This window comes from Oncorhynchus clarkii, chromosome 12, assembly GCF_045791955.1.
Source record: "Oncorhynchus clarkii lewisi isolate Uvic-CL-2024 chromosome 12, UVic_Ocla_1.0, whole genome shotgun sequence".
Taxonomy (NCBI): domain Eukaryota; kingdom Metazoa; phylum Chordata; class Actinopteri; order Salmoniformes; family Salmonidae; genus Oncorhynchus; species Oncorhynchus clarkii.
The window spans coordinates 27869043-27889117 of NC_092158.1; the positions used below are offsets into that span (position 1 = coordinate 27869043).

At 40.9% G+C, this 20075-nt stretch overlaps 1 pseudogene; it reads left to right on the top strand.

Moving 5' to 3' along the window:
- The first annotated feature begins 1288 nt into the window (after nt 1–1288).
- On the top strand, nt 1289–18643 carry LOC139422427 (uncharacterized; annotated as a pseudogene).
- Nucleotides 18644–20075: the final 1432 nt, after the last annotated feature.

Here is a 20075-nt window from a genome sequence, read left to right on the forward strand (position 1 = left end):
CAAAGCAAAGGGTTTGAATACATATGTAAATAAGGTATTTCTGTTTTTATTTTTAATACATTTGCGAAACAAAATCTAAAAACCTGTTTTCACTTTGTCATTGTGGGGTATTGTGTGTATATTGATGAGGAAACAAATGTATTTAATATTTTTTTTTATAAGGCTGTATCGTAACAAAATGTGGAAAAAGTCAAGGGGTCTGAATACTTTCCGAATGCACTGTATCTGCCTAAATAAAGGAAACACCAACATAAAGTGTCTTAAAAGGGTTGGGCCACCACAAACTGCCAGAACAGCTTCAGTGTACCTTGGCATAGATTCTACAAGTGGACCTAAACCATGCCAAGAAAATGCACCCCACACCATGACGCTAACTTTGTATCCCTTGTTGACTCAAGTGTTTCCTTTATTTTGGCAGTTACCAGTATGCCTACAGTCGTGATGAAAAACGTGAGCCTGCAGTTTGGAAAGCAAATGCCGACTGCTGAAAAGAGAAGACTAATCTGTCTGTAGAACCAATAGAAGAAAAAAATATCTCAACAATTCCCATTTTTTTGCTAATAGCAGCATTGTTTTTCAAAGTAGCTCATCTTGATATAGGCTATTGACACAATGGGCGCATCAGCCATCACCATGAGTAGCCCTATGGCTTCATCTTCATCATTAGGTGAGTCAGTGTGCCACTGGACATGTTATTTAGTAGCCTACTGTAGCCTATGATATATATATAGGCTACTGTATATTTCTTCCTAATAATGTACAATCTGTGTAATAATAGATATTTTTAAGCTACCTGAGCCTATGATTTCTTAAACCGGCTCTGTAGGCACTTTTATTCTCACCAACCTCAGTCCTACCACAGGCCTGAGCGGTTGAGAGCACTGTGCAGCCTCAAGTCCCCACAACTTCCTCCTTAGTGCCCCCTGGATGAAGGCAGGGTAATGAATTGTAACCTGAGAAGGTCCTCTTGACCGACTGTCTGCCCCAACCTACAGTGTGAGGAGACTAGGCTGGGATATTTTTATTTAGTTAGTGAGGAGGAAAGAGGGAGGCCCAGCCCAGAAAGCAGTGGGGTTTGGGAAAAAGCAGGAAAAGGGTGCAACTGTAGAGGGCTATCAGCAAAAATGCAATTATTTTGTCAAAAAAAGTGTGACTTTGATTGCTTGCTACCTCTCTGCAAGACTTTTACAAACATTTTAAATGTTCCTCTCTAGTGAATGTCAGCATCGAAGTGCACTAGGACATTACAGTAGGTGACTTCGTTTGTGACCTTACCGGGCTTAAAAAGATGACCCCTCAACAAAGCACTGGCCCCTACCCCAAAGTAAACCACAATGAGTCAAGTATTCAAGAGAAGGTGAAGGTAAGTACTAATCATACTTCATTGTCATTAATGTTCTACAGTAGGTACTGTGCTATTTCAATTCACTGTGTGTGTGTGTGTGTGTGTGTGTGTGTGTGTGTGTGTGTGTGTGTGTGTGTGTGTGTGTGTGTCCACTCCAGGACCTTGAGATGCTTCTTACGGAACCACTCCTTAGTTGCCCTGGCTGTGTGTTTCGGGTCGTTGTCATGCTGGAAGACCCAGCCACGACCCATCTTCAGTGCTCTTACTGTGAGAAGGAGGTTGTTGGCCAAGATCTCGCGATACATGGCCCCATCCATCCTCCCCTCAATACGGTGCAGTCGTCCTGTCCCCTTTGCAGAAAAACATCCCCAAAGAATGATGTTTCCACCTCCATGCTTCAAGGTTGGGATGGTGTTCTTGGGGTTGTACTCATCCTTCTTCTTCCTCCAAACACGGCGAGTGGAGTTTAGACCAAAAAGCTCTATTTTTGTCTCATCAGACCACATGACCTTCTCCCATTCCTCCTCTGGATCATCCAGATGGTCATTGGCAAACTTCAGATGGGCCTGGACATGCGCTGGCTTGAGCAGGGGGACCTTGGGTGCGCTGCAGGATTTTAATCCATGACGGCGTAGTGTGTTACTAATGGTTTTCTTTGAGACTGTGGTCCCAGCTCTCTTCAGGTCATTGACCAGGTCCTGCTGTGTAGTTCTGGGCTGATCCCTCACCTTCCTCATGATCATTGATGCCCCACGAGGTGAGATCTTGCATGGAGCCCTAGACCGAGGGTGATTGACCGTCATCTTGAACTTCTTCCATTTTCTAATAATTGCGCCAACAGTTGTTGCCTTCTCACCAAGCTGCTTGCCTATTGTCCTCTAGCCCATCCCAGCCTTGTACTCAGCTCTCTGGTCTTGGCCATTGTGGAGAGGTTGGAGTCTGTTTGATTGAGGGTGTGGAAAGGTGTCTTTTATACAGGTAACGAGTTCAAACAGGTGCAGTTAATACAGGTAATGAGTGGAGAACAGGATGGCTTCTTAAAGAAAAACTAACAGGTCTGTGAGAGCCGGAATTCTTACCGGTTGGTAGGTGATCAAATACTTATGTCATGCAATAAAATGCAAATGAATTACTTAAAAATCATACAATGTGATCTTCTGGATTTTCTGTCTCTCACAGTTGAAGTGTACCTATGATAAAAACATGCTTTGTAAGTAGGAAAACCTGTCAAATCGGCAGTGTATCAAATACTTGTTCTCCCCACTGTATATAGAGAGATGTGCAATACCATAGAAAACACTTGCACAGCACACATTACATAGCAAGTGAATCAATATTTATATTTTTGTGTCCATCCAAATGGATCAAGATATTTGACCCGATATTTGACCAGATTATATAGCTCTATCACCATGGGCTAATAATACAGATGGGTGCATCTGTGGAGTGAAGGAAGCCCTCAACATCCTATCCCACAAGTTGCTTTCCATCAGCTATGGACAAAACATGTTATTTATTTATTTATTTATGCAGTACTACAATGCCTTGATAACAGCTTTGCACACTCTTGGCATTCTCTCATCCAGATTCACCTGGAATGCTTTTTCAATAGTCTTGAAGGAGTTCCCATATATGCTGAGCACTTGTTGGCTGCCATGCTAGTTAAGTTTGCCTATAAATAAATCACAGACAGTGTCACCAGCAAAGCACCCCCACACCATAACACCTCCTCCATGTTTTACGGTGGGAAATACACATGCGGAGATCATCCGTTCACCCCGCGTCTCACAAAGACACGGCGGTTGGAACCAAAAATCTCCAAATTGGACTCCAGACCAAAGGACAGATTTCCACAGGTCTAATGTCCATTGTTCGGGTTTCTTGGCCAAAGCAAGTCTCTTATTCTTATTGGTACCCTTTAGTAGTGGTTTCTTTGCAGCAATTCGACCAGTCTCCTCTGAACAGTTGATGTTGAGATGTGTCTGTTATTTGAACTCTGTGAAGCATTTATTTGGGCTGCAATTTCTGAAGCTGGTAACTCTAATGAACTTATTCTCTGCAGCAGAGGTAACTCTGGGTCTTCCATTCCTGTGGCGGTCCTCATGAGAGCCAGTTTCTTGATGGTTTTTGCGACTGCACATGAAGAAACTTTCAAAGTTCTTGAAATGTTCTGTATTGACTGACCTTCATGTCTTAAAGTAATGATGGACTGCCATTTCTCTTTGCTAATATGAGCTTTTCTTGCCATAATATAGACTTGGTATTTTACCAAATAGTGCTATCTTCTATATACTTCTCCTACCTTGTCACAACACAACTGATTGGCTCAAACGCATTAAGAAGGAAAGAAATTCCACAAATTCCCTTTTAAGAAGGTACTTAATTGAAATGCATTGCAGGTGACTACCTCATGAAGCTGGTTGAGAGAATGCCAAGAGTGTGCAAAGCTGTCATCAAGGCAAAGGGTGGCTATTTGAAGAATTTCAAATATAAAATATATTTTGGATTTGATTTTTTGTTGTTGTTTTGTTTCCTTGCCACGATATTAATGAATATCGCAAAACTTATAATGTCCCAGCCCTACTAACCATGTGCACAGTAGGCCTACAGATATCAATTCCTAGTATTACCAATTTGAAATGGGCTCTACCCAGTGGGCAAAATTGTCAGTGACTGCCTGACTGCACCACAAATAACATCAGTATGATGTCTCATTTATTTCATAAAATATTTATTTAACCTTTATTTAACTAGGCAAGTCAGTTAAGTACAAATTCTTATTTACAATGACGGCCTAGGAACAGTGGGTTAACTGCCTTGTTCAGAGGCAGAACAACAGATTTTTACCTTGTCAGCTCGGGGATTCAATCTAGCAACCTTTCGGTTACTGGCACAACGCTCTAACCACTAGGCTACCTGCCGCCCAAATTGTGCCTGCTGGCTTGTAGATTTTTCAATTATAGCCAAGAGAGAGCATAGTCTGTAGTTCAGATTTCTTTTCTTCTCTGCCACTGACTGCAAACTTATTTTCCTGCTGCGTTAACGTTTTCTAAATTACAGTGCAGAGTCAAATTAAGGTTCTCCTTGGCAAAATGACATGAAGGTCACTGCACACCAAGTCATTATGAAACACAACCCAATCACTTTGAAGGTTGGTTGTATGTAATTAAATAATAACAATAATTAATAACAATGAAAACATGATCTCCTCTCAAGAAGTGTTTTCCACAAGCGTGATTAAAGCATAATTAAACTGGTAAAGTTAGCAGTTGGTGTCAGTGTAACAAATGCAGTCTGTAGGTCTGCGGTCTGTGGGCATACGCCACAAAAAATCAACTGACACTCGACTTTTCCTACTAGCACTGACTTTGCTGATAGCTCCTTTATTGAGGGAAAATGTACTGACTATGACTGAGATATATGGTTGTCTCACCTAGCCATCATAAGATGAATGCACTAACTAACTGTAAGTTGCTCTGGATAAGAGCGTCCGCTAAATAACTGAAATGTCAAATGTAAATGTAAACCGTCTCTCATGTTCCATAGAATACTTACAAGTTAGGGAATCATCTAATGTTGTTAATTTGGGTGAACTATCCCTTTACCAAGCCACTTTTGGCTCCAGGAATGAATGATTTGTTTATCTCATCCTTGATCACAGAAAATGAGGACAACACTTCAGCGAAAACACTCTGGCAAATCGGCCATGACAAAGGCCTTCAGCAAACCGAAGGGCCACAGCAGGTCAGCTATATGAAGAGTACTGCCACTTACAGTGTCTGTCTGTCTGTCTGTCTGTCTGTCTGTCTGTCTGTCTGTCTGTCTGTCTGTCTGTCTGTCTGTCTACACACTTGTCTCCAGGCTTGTTTCCCCTTTTTACTCATGCTATTTGTATTAACAGATCCATTTGTCTCATGTCAGTTACTGTTTGTGTTTACTCATTGTTCAGGCATAATCATGGTCTCATCTGACATAATAACGGTCTCATTTCCAGCCATTGTTATTGTTCCGTAATTCAATACTTGTACTGCTGCCAGCTTTGCACAGACCCTGCTGCTACATTTGCCATGAAAGCAAACTCGAAGCAGACTAGTGATAGACTTATGTTGTGATGAGTTATTGAACGACATCATGTCATACTTCATAAGGTATGTTTTGTTAGTATTCAGCAGAAGAATGCATACTGTACTGTCAGTTTCATCAATCTAGTTTCTCCAAAGACGTTTGTACGGCCCTTGAGATGTGCAGTGACTAGCATTTTGTTTTCATGTTCAACTCTCCTGTCGTCTCCAAGCCCTGCTCTAGCTCACTGTCTCAGTGATGCATAATGCACACGGCACTCCACAGTCCCAAGGTCTGTAGCGCTGCCATCTGCAAAGAATTCCTGCCTTTATTTGGCCTCAGAGCTTCTCTATCATGGTAATGGCAGATAAACAGTGAGGGGTAACACAAACAGCCCCTTTGAAACACAGCACGTGGGGCTATTGCAATCTCGGATTAGCTCCTATAAAAACTGAAGAGAATTTAGTCTCTATCTAATTTTTGGTTGGCTTGGTTTACAAAAGATGGCTATCAATCCACACTTCATTCTGTAGACGACTGGATTCCCTCTCTGTGTCCTTTCTTGTCTCACAGTCATGTACAAATGAAGAACGTTTTCAAGGCAGATAACCATTACTGTAGTACATGCTTTTGTATTTGCAGCAACAATCATAGTGATTTCAACATGGATACTAAATTAATCATTGTCATTTGACATGTTTGTGTGCTACTGGGAGCTCCGTTGTTGCTCCATTTCCCTTAGGCAAGTATTTGAGTTGTCAGATCAGACACAGTCATATTTGTTGGACATTGAATTATTTAATTAAAATGAAACTTAAATTAAACAGGCACTTATATACAACCGGTGCCCAGAAGCCATGCATTCCCATGAGTATCAGACATCTAAATAGTTCAATTATTCAAATATGTAACCCCTACAAAGAATGTAACCCCTGTGTGTTTTTTGTGCAATGTGATAAATGTATTGTAAATGCCTGTTTGATGGGAGACTCAAGGCAAAGTCACCCAAGGGGATTCAATTCAATTAAAAGTACAATTAACTGAATCATTGCCAGAGACATGATATCGCCTTTACAGAGTGGTTTTTGTCTTTAGGGATGGCGTCCCAGTCCCATCACCAAGAGCACGGCTGATCCAAAGCCTAACGTCCCAGAGTGCAGAGTTTGTGATGGAGGAGCACATGCAGCTCAGCACTGGACTGTAGACCCAAGAGAGACACTTTTCAGTGACACACTCATCATCACTAAATCAAAGTTAGTCCTCAGCGTCTAAGGCTAGTGTAAAATATAAAAATTACTTCTGAAATTAAATGTTGACACTTAGGAAAAAAAAGTGTTATCTAGAACCTAAAAGGGTTATTCGGCTGTCCTCATAGGAGAACCCGTTGGAGAACCCTTTTTGGTTCTAGGTAAAAACCCTTTTGGGTTCTATGTAGAACCCTTTTCACAGAGGTTCTACATGGAACACAAAAGGGTTCCTTCTACCTGGAACTAAAAAGTGTTATCCTATGGGACATCCGAAGAACCCTGTTGGAACAATTGTTTTCTAAGAGTGTAGGATTATGTATCTACCTGATGCAGGCACATTAAGATATCAGACATGTATAGCACTAATATATGCCTATTTGCCACAGGCACATCACCAAATCCAAGAAAGTGGAATATCCCAGCAATCTAACCATGAATGTTGTTCTCCGCTACCACTAGCCTACATCTTTACTCATAGATCTTTAGAGTAAGCCAGAAGAGTTACCACTAGCCTACATCTTTACTCATAGATCTTTAGAGTAGGCCAGAAGAGTATCACAAGAGGAACAAGATTAATTGACAACGTTTTGTGGTCTCAAATGGCATTTCCTGTCTCTGACCATTCCTGGGGGTGTAGATATCGCTGAGTTTCCTTTCTTCCTCCTAAACATAATTGTATTTTTCTATTCCCACAGGGCAGACCCACTGACTACCGGCTCTGGGTTGTCTCAGGGAGAGAGGAAGCCCCATGCCCTCTTATTGGTGAGGAAATGTGTCAGAACTATCACTTTGCACTGAAACACACCTCCAAACACAGTCAGGATGGAGGCACACTTGGCTTGGCTCTGGTTTTACACCATAGTGTTTCTGTGTAGGCAAGGGATTACCCAAAGCAAACCAATATTTCAGTAGGGCAGGTTTTCGGTCTGTACTCATCCTTGATGTGTTCACATGTAGGGTTTGTGACTTGAAACTGTAATCTGGCGACATGGCTACAGGAGCCTCTCTAGAAAGCCAAGGCATATTTAAGAATCTGATAAAAAGGATTCATGAGGGCCTTTGGGTGTCTGGAATGAATGCCTCATACAACTGCATGCTATTCTGTCTAAAGGGCACATACAGTACCTCATTGTCTCAAGTCAATACTGGTAGAAAATAATATAATTTAGTACCCTGAGAATTGTAGGTGATCTCAGTTCAAAAGAAAATTGCAAAGGATTGGTAAGACTCCAACCATGTTTATCTAATATTTGCTTTACGCCCATGTAAATATAAGGGGCATCATTTAATTGCTCCTTTAAATTCTTGACTTTTGCCTTTTGACTCCTTCCCATTCCTTTCATTTTGTTGGTTTATTTGAATAGATAGTAAGCTGATGACAGATTACCAGGCCGGATTCAAACCTACTGTGACAGTGGTACATACATGTACCAGGAGCAACAGCACTAACTACTTGACCATATAGGCCACATCCTCATTCATGATTAAACAGAAATGGTAGAAGCAGTGACTGAACGCATTCTCCCATTCTACACAAAAACCTGATTTGATCAGATCTACATGTGTCATGTCTGTCAGGTCATGAGCATCCCTTCAGTATTATCCTAAACTCCTTGAGGGAAACAGACTGCCAAGTCTCAGCAGTCACCAACAACATCCTGACTGTAGATGGGAGCCTCTACCTTGATCACCTTCTCAAAGATGCTTCCGGCCCAAACTTCATCCTCAGGCTAAAGGCTGATGTGGGAGGACTTGGCCGAGCAGGTGAATCCTTTATTAACTTTCAATGAGAGAGCGAGAGAGAGAGAGAGAGAGAGAGAGAAAGAGAGAGAGAGAGAGATAGGCTAGCATATATTGATTTTTAACAAGTTCCATTGATATACACAACAGGAATAGAAAATACCATTTTCTTTAGTGCATTTTGTTGAACGTTTTCTACTTTTTACACATCAATTATCTCACCCTCTTTACGGAAGTGGTTGACTTGGAGATAGTAAATAACTTCCTGTCACGCTAGCACATCTAGTTCTATAGACGTTATCGGAATCTGCTTCCTGTAATTTGGATAATTACAGTGTTTTAAATGTGCCATTGCTTGTTGGAGGTATAGCACGCAGTCTCTCTGTCTTAACATTGTGGGAAAAAATTATACAAATAATTTTATAACTAAGCTTTTTGCTGCTCTTTAAAATTAGTAATGTTTTCTCAAATGCCAAATAAATTATTCTGCCAGGTCATTTTGTATGAACGGTATATCTGAAAAAACATTATAAAGGCATTGTGCCTTTATAAAAAAATATATATATATATATTATAAAATATATATATTATTAAAATATATTATTAAAATATAAAATATATATATTATTATTATTTATTTTTTTGTCTCATCGCGTACGGGCTCGGGAGAGACGAATGTTGAATGTCATGCGTCCTCCGATACACAACCCAACTGCTTCTTAACACAGCGTGCATCCAACGCGGAAGCCAGCCGCACCAATGCAGGCTACACCGTGCACCTGGCAACCTTGGTTAGCTTGGACATCCCTAGCGACCATCCCCTCCCTAACCCAGACGACGCTAGGCCAATTGTGCGTCGCCCCACGGACCTCCCGGTCACGGCCGGTTACGACAGAGCCTGGGCGCGAACCCAGGGACTCTGATGGCACAGCTGGCGCTGCACCACCCGGGATGCCTGCATTGTGCCTTTTAAGGGTGTTTTTAGCAGCTGCCTTGTAATGCAAAAGTTTTCTAAGAAACAAGACTCAAGTATTTTACTTTTTCCACCAGCCATCAGTATTCACATCCATGTCTTCTCATGTTTGCCTTTGTAGCTCAAATCAAATCAAATCAAATCAAATAGATTTATATAGCCCTTCGTACATCAGCTGATATCTCAAAGTGCTGTACAGAAACCCAGCCTAAAACCCCAAACAGCAAGCAATGCAGGTGTAGAAGCACGGTGGCTAGGAAAGACTCCCTAGAAAGGCCAAAACCTAGGAAGAAACCTTTGGCCAGTCCTCTTCTGGCTGTGCCGGGTGGAGATTATAACAGAACATGGCCAAGATGTTCAAATGTTCATAAATGACCAGCATGGTCCAATAATAATAAGGCAGAACAGTTGAAACTGGAGCAGCAGCACGGCCAGGTGGACTGGGGACAGCAAGGAGTCATCATGTCAGGTAGTCCTGAGGCATGGTCCTAGGGCTCAGGTCCTCCGAGAGAGAGAAAGAAAGAGAGAAAGAGAGAATTAGAGAGAGCACACTTAAATTCACACAGGACGCCGAATAGGACAGGAGAAGTACTCCAGATATAACAAACTGACCCTAGCCCCCCGACACAAACTACTGCAGCATAAATACTGGAGGCTGAGACAGGTAGCTGTATTGTCCCTGTCTGTATCTGCATACCCTGAAAACAAGGTTCATCAATGGTTCTTTGCTAAGGTGATGGTTCTATGTGCAACCATAATGACTCTTTCTTCTTTAAATTATAATTAACATGTAGGAACGGAGACTCATTTTAATTTTTTGGGGTGTGGTTTGCTCACTGCTCTTTTTATGCAACGGGAGTGCCATTCCAGTTGATTTGTTGTGTTATACCACTACATTTTTTTTGAATCACTTCGGTGCAATGTTCACAAGTATATGGTATATTTTCACAACTCTAAGCTCAAAAATCTTAACAGATCATCAAAATGGCTCATGTTTCAAACCCCCAAGCACATTTTCAATTGACTGATTACAACAAACAAAATTAAAGTTACTTGTTCACTGCACCAAATTACTCTTTCAATTTGGACACAGTTTCAATCTAAGTCTCTACTTTACAAAATGCAAAACTCAATTTACATTTGATTTTCTTGTAACTTGTTAAAAATATAATTCAATATCACTTAATTAAACTGATAACTACTGAACCAAAACTAGGTAGTACCTAGTTAATGTACAGTACCAGTCAAAGGTTTGGACACACCTACTCATTCAAGGGTTTTTCTTTATTTTATCTATTTTCTACTTGTAGAATAATAGTGAAGACATCAAAACTATGAAATAACACATATGGAATCATGTAGTAACCAAAAAGGTGTGAAACAAATACTCTTCAAAGTAGTCACCCTTTGCTTTGAAGACTGCTTTGCACACTCTTGGCATTCTCTCAACAAGCTTTACCTGTAATGCTTTTCCAACAGTCTTGAAGAAGATCTCGTACATGCTGAACACTTGTTGGCTGCTTTTCCTTCACTCAGCGGTCCAACTCATTTGGGTTGAAGTCAGGTGATTGTGGAGGCCAGGTCATCGGAAGCAGCACTCCTTCACTCTCCTTCTTGGTCAAATAGCCCTTACACAGCCTAGAGGTGTGTTGGGTCATTGTCCTTTTGAAAGACAAATGAGCGTATACCAGATGGGATGATGTATCGCTGTATAATGCTGTGGTAGCCATGCTGGTTAAGTGTTCCTTGAATAAATCACTGACAGTGTAACCAGCAAAGCACCCCACCCACACCATCACACCTCCTACTCCATGCTTCACGGTGGGAACCACACATGAGGAGATCATCCATTCACCTACTCTGCGTCTCACAAAGACCCGGTGGTTGGAACCAAAAATACATTTGGACTCGTCAGACCAAAGGACAGATTTCTACTGGTCTAATGTCCATTGCCCGTGTTTCTTGGCCCAACCAAGTCTCTTATTCTTATTGGTGTCCCTTAGTAGTGGTTTCTTTGCAGCAATTCGACCATGAAGGCCTGATTCACGCAGTCTCCTCTGAACAGTTGATGTCGAGATGTGTCTGTTACTTGAACTCTGTGAAGTATTTATTTGGGCTGCAATTTCTGAGCCTGGCAACTCTAATGAACTTATCCTCTGCATCAGAGGTAACTCTGGGTCTTCCTTTCCTGTGGCGGTCCTCATGAGAGCGCTTGATGGTTTTTGCAAAAGTTCTTGAAATTTTCCGGATTGACTGACCTTCGTGTTTTAAAGTAATGATGGACTGTCATTTCTCTTTGCTTATTTGAGCTATTCTTGCCATAATATGGACTCTGTCTTTTACCAAATAGGGCTATCTTCTGTAAACCCCCCTACCTTGTCACAACACAGCTACTTGGCTCAAACGCATTAAGAAGGAAATACTTTTTAAACTTTTAACAAGGCACATCTGTTAACTGAAATCCATTCCACCTCATGAAGCTGGTTGAGAGAATGCCAAGAGTATGCAAAGCTGTCATCAAGGCTTTTGACTGGTACTGTATACACCGTTTTTTTCAATAATTTTGTTGCAATTTTCATAATTATGTGGTACATTTTCACAAGTCAAAGCACAAAAATCCAAACAGATCATCTAAGTATTCACTTGACTTTTGATGAGATTTTCTGGTCATTTGTTAACAATACTGCTGAATGTTTTTAAATAAAATGTATTATAGTCAAATACTGTATGGAAATTATATTTACCATCTACTATTATTTCTATTCAGGACAAAATAACAGTTATTGTATTTTTTGCAATTGGATTAAATGATAGTTAAAGTGACTAAATGGTGAGCCTATCATTACATGACTTATTGGTGACTAAACAAAATATACCTCTCATGGCGCCCCCGGCACCTCTTTTAGCCACACGCACTGATTTGGCTGGTAAATACTTTGTTGAGAGAAAATGTACATGAGATGATTGTGATATGTTGTTTTCTCACCTATCTATCTTAAGATGAATGCAGTAATTGTAAGTCGCTGCGAAATAGAGTGTCTACTGAATGGCTTAAATGTAATATTCTCATGGTATTTCACAGAAAACGTTTATTTTGCAGGGGTGAAAGATGTGTGAAGGTTCTGAACATAAAATAGGGAGCATTACAAGGGTTATCAGTTTAGAATTTTGTACTTTGAGGTTTAATAATATACCACTTACATCTAAAAAAAAAACTTTGAATACGGCCAGCAACAGTGTCTTCCTACAATTCTACACATTTTCCCATGGGGGGAAGAGAAAAATGTGGTAAGGCCATGTGTCTCAATTAATACTTATCTGGGATCGGTGTCCCTTCCATGGGACAGTTGTAGGCTAATGCGGCTAGCATGAGGTTGAAAGTATCAAGAACATTTCCCAGGACATAGACATATCTGATATTGGCAGAAAGCTTAAATTCTTGTTAATCTAACTGCACTGTCCATTTTATAGTAGATATTACAATTAAATAATACCATGCTATTGTTTGAGGTGAGTGCACAATTTTGAACATGAAAAGTTATTTTAATAAACAAATTAGGCACTTAATTTTTTATATTTTTTTTACCCCCCTTTTTCTCCCCAATTTCGTGGTATCCAATTGTTAGTAGTTACTATCTTGTCTCATCGCTACAACTCCCATACGAGCTCGGGAGAGACGAAGGTCGAAAGCCATGCGTACTCCGAAACACAACCCAACCAAGCCGCACTGCTTCTTAACACAGCGCGCATCCAACCCGGAAGCCAGCCGCACCAAGGAGGAAACACCATGCACCTGGCGACCTGGTTAGCGTGCACTGCGCCCGGCCCGCCACAGGAGTCGCTAGTGCGCGATGAAACAAGGATATCCCTACTGGCCAGACGACGCTAGGCCAATTGTGCGACAGAGCCTGGGCTCGAACCCAGAGTCTCTGGTAGACCACTGCGCCACCCGGGAGGCATACATTAGGCACATTTTGAACAGAAATGCAGTGGTTCATTGGATCAGTCTAAAACTTTGCACATACACTGCTGCTATCTGGTGGCCAAAATCTAAATTGCACCTGGGCTGGAAATATACATTATGGCCTTTCTCTTGCATTTCAAAGATGATGGTACAAGAAAATACAAAATAATGTTTTTTTTCTTTGTATTATCTTCTACACTATCTATTGTTTTATATTCTCCTACATTCCTTTCACATTTCCACAAACGTCGAAGTGTTTCCTTTCAAATGGTACCAAGAATATACATATCCTTGCTTCAGGGCCTGAGCTAGAGGCAGTTAGATTTGGGTATGCCATTTTAGGCGATTTAAAAATAAAAAATAAAAAAGGGGGCAGATCCTTAAGAGTTTTTTAAGAACTGTTGTCTAAATGAGTGGTTCTCAAACTTCTTTTCTCTCTCATCAAACCTTTTTTCTCCTCCATCAATCTACACACAATACCCCATAATGACTAAATATTAAATTTACATAAGTATTTAGACCCTTTACTCAGTACTTTATTGAAGCACCTTTGGCAGCGATTACAGCATCGAGCCTCATTGGGTATGACGCTATAAGCTTGGCACAGCTGTATTTGTGGAGTTTCTCCCATTCTTCTCTGCAGATCCTCTCAAGCTCTGTCAGGTTGGATGGGGAGTGTTGCTCACAGCTATTTTCTGGTCTCTCCAGAAATGTTAGATTGTGTTCAAGCCCCGGCTCTGGCTGGACCACTCAAGGACATTCAGAGACATGTCCCAAAGCCACTCCTGTGTTCTCTTGGCTGTGTGCTTAGGGTCGGTGTCCTGGTGGAAGGTGAACCTTCACCCCGGTCTGAGGTGCTGAGCGCTCTGGAGCATGTTTTCATCAAGGATCTCTCTATCTTTGCTCCGTTCATCTTTGCCTCGATCCTAACTAGTCTTCCAGTCCCTGCCACTGAAAAACATCCTCACAGCATGATTCTGCCACCACCATGCCATAGGGAGGGTGCCAGGTTTCCTCCAGACGTGACGCTTAGCATTCAGGCCAAAGAGTTCAATCTTGGTTTCATCAGACCAGAGAATCTCATGGTTTGAGAGTCTTTAGGTGCCTTTTGGCAAACTCCAAGTGGGCTGTCATGTGCCTTTTACTGAGGAGTGGCTTCCATCTGGCCATTCTACCACAGCTGGACAAGATGGAAACGAAAAGTGACAGTGCGCACCGAGCAAGAGAGGCCACGGACAAACAAAGCTGAAACTTCACTGCTTGACATGTATGATGAAATCCTGGTTGAGAATGAAACGACTGAACAAATTAACAACAAAACAGCACAGCAATTAAGTGAAATAAATAGGTTTTGATTATGATTTACTGGTAATGGGGACATACGTAAATGCCAACAAAATAACTTTTTGGTCTGTGTGTGTGTGTGTGTGTGTGTGTGTGTGTGTGTGTGTGTGTGTGTGTGTGTGTGTGTGTGTGTGTGTGTGTGTGTGTGTGTGTGTGTGTGTGTGTGTGTAACCTTTATTTAACTAGGCAAGTCAGTTAAGAACAAATTCTTATTTACAATGACGGCCTACCACTGCCAAACCCAGACGACGCTGGGCCAATTGTGCGCCGCCCTATGGGACTCCCAATCATGGCTGGATGTGATACAGCCTGGATTCAAACCAGGGACTGTAGTGAAGCCTCCTGCACTGAGATGCAGTGCCTTAGAGCGCTGCGTCCATGTGTGTGTGTTAACTATTTAACTGTACTAGAATGCTTAAAAGGCCGCTAAAATTTTAAATATCAGTTATCGGTATCAATATTGTTTTTTTGGGCAAGGAAAATATTGGATATCGGTATCGGCCAAAATGATGTATCGGTGCATCACTAGATATTTTATAAGTACCATAAATCATCTTCAATAATTAATTAATTATTTTTTTCTCTGTATTTTGTACACAGAGAAATAAATGAATTAAGATGATTATGGTATAATAAAATATCCATAGAGTACTATTGTGTGCTGACCATGTCTTTCACTATGGACTATAAGGATCCAGCACCCAACTACCTCTGAAAAATAATATGAGAGTGAGCATGTTAACTATTATTCTATTTGATAAATATAGTCAAAGATATAATATTTTATTAAGGCTTCAATGAAACACACAAATGCAAGAATGCATCCTATTACCAATAACAGGGGAGGTAAGCATGTCTTGGTGGTATGATCTTTAACGCTCTGCAATTTCCTCACTCTTCATTATTCAGGATTAATTCAGGATTATCTGTAGTCATGGTAGCATCCAAATTAATGTAGAAGTGTTTAGAAATGTATTATGTTCTTATTTACAATGACAGTGACTCCAAAATTACACAATGCATTATTTAGTGTTCATTTCTATTGGGCACAAAATAATCTTAAACACAACCAAAACAAACTGCAAATCCATCCAACAAGTTTGTAGAGTCACAAGCTTGATGTACTCAATGTGTGCTAGGAATATGGGACCAAATACTACACTTTTGACTACTTTATTTATAAGGATATTTACATATGTCAATCATTTTGACTCCTACCTTTTTGAGAAAAACAATTATTACCTGTTAAACAAAATCTTTCTTTTAGCAATTGTATTAGTATTAATATAATTTCCCTTTTTTTTAGCATACAATTGCTCAGTATTGTTTTATACAGTCATTTTTGCTCATCAGATTTATCAAGGGTGTCGGTAATTTCGGACCCCACTGTTTACGCTGAATTTGTCAGTTCGTATTTGGTACTGCTTTTGGAATAGGCTTCATTTTCTATCTATTCTGCAGCTTACTGCTAAAATGATCATTTTAAAGAGCAACATGATGTCAAGGCTAAGAAATGTATTAAGTTTAATTTGCAGAGGACCAAAAACAGTCTACGTGGTACATTGTTGTCTACAACACAATTTGGCCTACACAATTATTATGCCAATTAAACGTCAGCACATTAATCTAGTATTTGACATTTGTGTTGCTGTGAAACATCACCAAGATTTTTTTTAAAAACAGTCCTCAAGAGTTCTAAACACATCAACACATCAAAGTTGTTTCTGTGTAAGTTGGAATAATATGTTAAATTGAAAGTATTTTTCATTGGACCCCAGTAATGACTCTGGTGTTTTAGCTAGCGAAAAATATAATTATCATCCATGAGCAGATAGTGTACGTTCATCTCCTGTGCTTCCTATTTGTTAAGGGTTTCTGCCTCAATTCGTTTTTCATGTCTCCCATGCAGGTTGCAGCTCTCATTCAACATCTAATTGAAAACACCCCAGCCATTTTTGGTGAAGATGTTGAGTGCATTTTTACTGAGCCAAAGAAGGAACAAGGAACTGCTGAGGATGTCATGGGTGAGATCTATATTAGATAAGTGTTTCTTCACTATTTTAGCATTTTCATGGTAACCATGTGCTCTCATTTGGATCTTTTTGTGTTTTTTCTTTCTGTGGAGTCTTACCAGCAGATCGACTCGTCTGATTATTGGGACTGAGAGAAGCAAGAAGGACTTCACTCTCCTAACAGGGAACCTTTTTCCTGCCATTGGAGAAACTGGTCTTGAAAGAGATTTTGGGGCTTCTGAATGAGGTTGACTCCTTGAAAAAGCAACATGTGACTGAGGACAGTGCTTATAGCTGTGGGAATCTAGACTTAATGTCTTCCTTGTCCAGTAGGTATATCTGCTCCCTGATGGGGACACAAAGTTTTTGCTCAGCCCGCTGCTCCTCAGAGCCCATTGTGTGTCTAAGCTCCCCCCGGTTGGGGTCCCACAGCCAGCTCTACACTCTTGTCGCCCGCCAGTCCAGTTGCGATGCATCAGTGATGTGTGGCCGTGCAGACCACTCCCAACACACACACAAATCCCACACTAAGGAGCTACTAAAGTGGGACAGCAGCCCCAGGGTAGGTGGCAGCAAGTCTAGGTATGCCTTCTGGAGGTCCCCTCATGTAGCCTCGAGGTTCTGGCACCTTGCACCATAGACAGCGCCTTCTCCTTCTGCACCGACTCTGTGTCCTCTCCCAACGAGCCTAACTCCCTCCCCTTCCTGTTCGGCATGTCGGCACAGTTACGCCCTCTCACTCCAGACACCACATAGAAATTCCTAAAAGATTGGAGCATGACATTCCCAGTGGAAGTTGCTCAGGCACCCAAGGTTTTGGACGGGTATAATTGGTCTGATAAGAGAAAGGGAGACTAGAAGCATTGGCATTCTATTAGCATTCAGAATAGAGAAGACCACCAGATGCTCACCCAAAGCCTCTGTAATTTAAAAGGTGAGTATATTCAAAGCCCTGTCTCTCAACCAGACAGTGAAAGGATTCTCTCTGATTGGAGAGGGGAGCAGGTGCACCAGAGCCAGAAGGGTAAAGTGTTCAAGATGTCAGAGTGAAAAGGGCAGACCAAAGAAACATCCATTGCACACATACAGCTGAGAAATAAAAAAACCTTGCTGTCAAGAAGGAAGAGGTAAAGGGGACAAAAATTACATTTTACACCTCCTCTAACAGAATGCTGGTGAAAAAAACAGTCTGATCAATCTGTGGAAGAGTGTGGAGTCTCTCTGGTATCTGACACAAGGAGAGAACATCAGGAAAATGTGGAACTGCTGGCCCAAAGTGTGCAGCTCCACATACCCCAGACAGTGTCCTATGGTCAAAACACTCCACTGGTCCTGCAGTCTGTGTCAACCAGACAATTTGCAAATAACAAGAAAGGATCAAAGGCCAAAACAGATATTCACCTTGGTGAAGTGGTCCCTGAACAGTTGGGTAGTTGGTGCACTCCTCTCTCCCACACATCATCTAAAACTCATGCCAAAACTGCAAGCACAATCAGCCACAAGACTGCAAGCACAATCTGCCAAAAGACTGCAAGCACAATCTGCCAAAAGACTGCAAGCACAATCAGCCACAAGACTGCAAGCACAATCAGCCAAAAGACTGCAAGCACAATCAGCCACAAGGATGCAAGCACAATCAGCCACAAGACTGCAAGCACAATCAGCCACAAGACTACAAGCACAATCAGCCAAAAGACTGCAAGCACAATCAGCCACAAGACTGCAAGCACAATCAGCCACAAAACCGCATGTGCAATCAGCCACACTATTAGAATAAAACTGCAAGCAACTGTCAGAAATACTGTGAGAGAATACTTCAACTCAAGTGACAGCAAGAATGGCCACTTAGATGCAAAACTGAATGAAAAAGAGCTCCTCCAGTGGCAAAATAAAATGTTGGAACCAACAGAAAATGCCACAAAGCGATCACATGGTGAGGAGTTGTCTGATTGTTAATGCTCATCATTTGGTGTTTTGTAATGGGCTGTCAGAATGTAGATCATCCTGGGTTATTTCACCCTCCTCTTTGTGTGTATTTTTTGCTAAATTATAAATTAAGTCAATGAAGGATCCCACTGGGCAGTGTAATAACATATTAAAACATGTAATGACGCATTCACTGACTGTTGTCTGCCTGGGCTTAACCATGCAATTTTGGCTTGTACTCTGTGTTATACCTTCCCCATCTCTCTGTTTCTCAATATACTAACTGCACGGGAAACCCCCACCAGGGTGGCGGAATAAGATAAACACACTAAAAACTCATAAATATACACACGCTCAAAACCCTTTGGGATGGGCTCCAAAGACAAAGAACTCTGTCAAGAACCAATGGGATACTGACACCAGGCTGGAGAGGACTGTCTATCACCTACAAACAACCTACCAGGAGCCAGGACTACCAGAATCTACCTACGTCATTTCAATGTATAAATGAACTGCACAAATATGTTGTAGGCCTCTTTTTCTTCCGAAAGCTCCCTAAGAGTTGGACGAATAGGAGCCGTGCAGCACGTTTTGCCAGATATTATTACGCTTGAATAAACGGCCTTTAATATATCGTATCCGCCTTGTCCAGAGTCTCATCTTGGTCTCGTTTCTCCAATAACTAATCATTAACAGCAGAGACATCAGTTCAAAGTCTAATTTTGATTAACTTTAAGTTGAGTTGTTATCTAAGGTGAATTCAACGTGAAATCAAGAAAACATTTCACCATGTCATTGGATTTAGGTAAAGAAAATAGGGTGAAAAAATTACGAAATGATCTTATATTGATACATTTTGCAAATCCAATCGGTTTTTACACATGGATTCAACATTATCACATTTCGTTTTTTGGTTGAAAGTATGTGGAAACAACATTGATTCAACCAGTTTTTGCCCAGTTGGATGGTGCAGATTGAATGCAGGCACTCAAACCACTCAGACAGAGCACTTCCTCCAACTGAGTGGGGATTCATAACCTTAATCATTTTCTATACAGAAGCATTATGAATAAGGACCAGAAATCTTGACATCACTGTGATGTATGTGTTTCCTAATGGGGCTGTGATAATCTGTAGGTGAAAAAGTAAAAACAACCCAATTTGAGGCACATGAGGTATAAGATGCACAACTTGTATATGGGCAAACACACACATTTATTTAAGTTTTCATGGCCTGGATTCTGTTTTGCAAACAAAAAAAATATACAGAATAATTGTAACAATATAAATACCTGAGATGGAATATTATCCAAACTGAGTTCCAAATAATGTAAAGTGATTGTATGGTGTGCAACACATATTCCTGCTGTATAGTTAATATCTGGTTAATAAGTAATCACCTACTTCTCACTTTTATCGCTAAAGAGAAATGACCAACGTAAATCACATTGCATTTAGTGAG